General features: G+C 34.2%; 1 non-coding gene across 1 annotated transcript; it reads right to left on the minus strand.

Moving 5' to 3' along the window:
- Window positions 1–2,734: 2,734 nt before the first annotated feature.
- Window positions 2,735–2,841, minus strand: LOC123326537. Its single transcript, XR_006541160.1, has one exon. It is a non-coding gene; the product is annotated as a U6 spliceosomal RNA (small nuclear RNA).
- Between the last annotated feature and the right edge of the window lie 402 nt (window positions 2,842–3,243).

The raw sequence follows: 3,243 nt of genomic DNA on the forward strand, positions 1-3,243 counted from the left end.
CAATACATTAAATCAGAGACCACAATAAAGTGGGATTTATTCCCTGGATGCAAGGGTGGTTCATTATTTGCAAAACTATCAACATGACACATCACATCATTAAGACCAAGGATAAAAACCATATGGTCATTTCAATAGATTCAGGAAAAGCAATTGACAAAGTACAACTCCATTCATGACAAAAACCCTCTGCAAAGTAGGTCTAGACGGAACATATCTCAACATAATGAAGGCCTTATATGAAAAACCTACAGCTAACATCATACTTAATGGGGAAAAACTGAGAGCTTCTCCCTAAGGTTAGAAATAAGACAAGGATGTTCCTCTCACCACTTCTATTCAGCATAGTACTAGAAGTCCTAGCCACAGCAATTAGACAACATGAAGAAAGAAAAGGCATCCAAATTGGTAACAAAGAAGTAAAACTCTCACTATTTGCAGATGACATGATACTATATAGAGAAAACCTAAAAACTCCACTAAAAAACTACTAGAACTGGTAAATGAATTAAGACAAGTCATAGGATACAAAAATCACTGTAGAGAAATCTGTTAAATTCCTATACACTAATAATGAAGCAGCAGAAATTAAAATTAAGAAATCAATCCCATTTACAATTATACCAAAAACAGTAAAATATCTAGAAATAAACTTAATGAAAGTGGCAAAAGACCTATACCCTGAAAACTATAAAACACTGATTAAAGAAATTCAATGATGCAAAGAAATGGAAAAACATTCAACCTATGCTCATGGGTTGGAAGAACAAATGTTATTAAAATGTCTATACTACCCAAAGTAATCTGTACATTTAATGCAACCCCTATCAAAATGCCAACAGTATTTTTCACAGAACTAGACCGAACAATCCTAAAATTTGTATGGAACCACAAAAGACCTCAAATGTCTAAAGCAGTCTTGAAAAACAAAACTGGAGGAATCACAATTCCAGATTTCAAGTTATATTACAAAGCAGTAGTAATTAAAACAGTTTGGTACTGGCATAAAAATAGACACAGAGAATAGAAACCCCAGAAATAAATCCACAATTATATGGTCAATTAATCTTGACAAAACAGGAAAGAATATCCAATGGGAATAAGACAATTTTTTTAACAAATAGTATTGGGAAAACTGGACAGCTACATGGAAAAGAATGAAACTGGACCACTTTTACCATACACAAAAATAAGCTCAAAGTTGATTAAAGACCTAAATGTGAGACCTAAAACCATAAAAATCCTTAAAAAGAGCAGAGGCACTAATATCTCTGACATCAGTCATAGCAACATTTTTCTTGATATGTCTCCTGAGGCAAGGGAAATAAAAGCAAAAATAAACTATTGGGACTACAACAAAATAAAAATCTGTGTGGCAAAGGAAACAATCTGTAAAACTAAAAGGGGCAGAAGACAGGAACAGAAATTTCTCCAAAGAAGACATCCAGATGGCCAACAGACACATGAAAAGATGCTCAACATCACCCATCATCGGGGAAATGCAAATCAAAAACACAATGAGATACCACCTCACCCCCGTCAGAATGGCTAAAATCAAAATCACAAGAAACAGTAAGTGGTGGCAAGAATGTGGAGAGAAAGGAACCTTGGTGCACTGTTGGTGGGAATGCAAACTGGTACAGCCACTATGGAAAACAGTATGGAGGTTCCTCAGCAAGTTCAAAATAGAACTACCCTAATCCATTCACTGCACTATTGGATATTTAACCAAGAAGTACAAAACACTATTTCATATTTTCTACCATCTTCATTATTTTTGTCTTTCCCATCAGCATTGTAGGACTTCTGTCATTTCATATGATATCCCAGCGAATGTGCATTCATTTGTACTTGTAGAAGGGTATTGTTCACTATCCCTAGCATTTGTTAGCAAAGGTCTCTCATTAATAATTCTGACTTCACTTGGTACCAACAGGTTGGTAAGCAGTGTGCAGTGACATTTCAAACATATTTAGAATTGATAGCAATTGCAGAAATGAAAACAGTTCTCCTCTGCTCATTCTATTTATTTTTCCTTAGACGAGAACCTAACTGAAACAGAGATGATGAGTCACTGAAAAGTCCGTTTTTTGTTTTTTTTTTTTCTTTTAGAGAGCAGCAATGTTAATACAATTCAAGCAAATTTATTTTAGAAAAGCCTTTGGAATATTGTAAATATTTCAGTGTTATAATTTTTCAAACATCTTAAGTTTTTGAAAAGATGAAAAAATCATAATATTAAATATAGCATCCCATAATAACTTTAAAATATATCCTATAGTAGATCTGGCCTATTATGATCCATACTGAGATGGTATGCATAAAAGCTTGGTGACTAATTGCCAGGCCTCATGAGACAGATTGTATCATTATGAATCCTGACCATGTCATCTACTAGCTATATAACTTTGGATGATTCATTAATTTATTTTTCTTAGGTAAAAACATGGGCAATAGTACTCTCCTTGTAACACTTGTTGGGACAACTAAATAACATGCGTAAAGCACTGAAAACTGTGTCAAATACGTAGTAATGATGCACTGAAAGTTTGCCATTGTTGTTGCTAACACTTTGATGTGTTTAATGTTCACGGATGACCAAGATACAGAGAGATTTCAGAGTCTTATCCACGATATTTCTTCTCTCTATGGATAAGCATTAATAAAGGCAAACTGAGGAGTGATACAGTTAATTAAATGAAAGCTAGGTCAATTCCCTAGTCCAGTTTTTTCTTTAAATATGGAAGGCTTCACAAATTTGCATGTCATCCTTACGCGGAGACCATGCTAATCTAATCTGTATCATTCCAATTGTAGTCTTTGTGCTGCTGAAGTGAGCACTGTGTAGTCCAATTTTTGTTGATGAACCCTAGTACATCAACAGCAACACAGTAGTTAGATATATTAAACAAAAATCTGTTTCTCAGAGTCTGCAGAATCTGAGCACTTTCTTTTCCTCTCAAAGTAGTGCTGCCTAAAACTTCACGAAGTCACCTCAAAATGAGGTCACATACCCCACTGACATCTTCTGACTTTGCCAACTATGGGTTGCCAAATACAAAGAAGACTTTAAGATTGATTAACAAATTAAGTGAATTTTAAAATCTGATTAATTTATATAATACTCCACTTAATCCTTTAAAAACTAAAGTAGGAATTAGGGTAAGGATTAGATAAATTTCCCAAGCTATTAAGTGTTGGTGCTGAAGTTTAAACTCCAGATCCTGACTCATTTACCATTCT

This window comes from Neomonachus schauinslandi, chromosome 13, assembly GCF_002201575.2.
Source record: "Neomonachus schauinslandi chromosome 13, ASM220157v2, whole genome shotgun sequence".
NCBI lineage: Eukaryota > Metazoa > Chordata > Mammalia > Carnivora > Phocidae > Neomonachus > Neomonachus schauinslandi.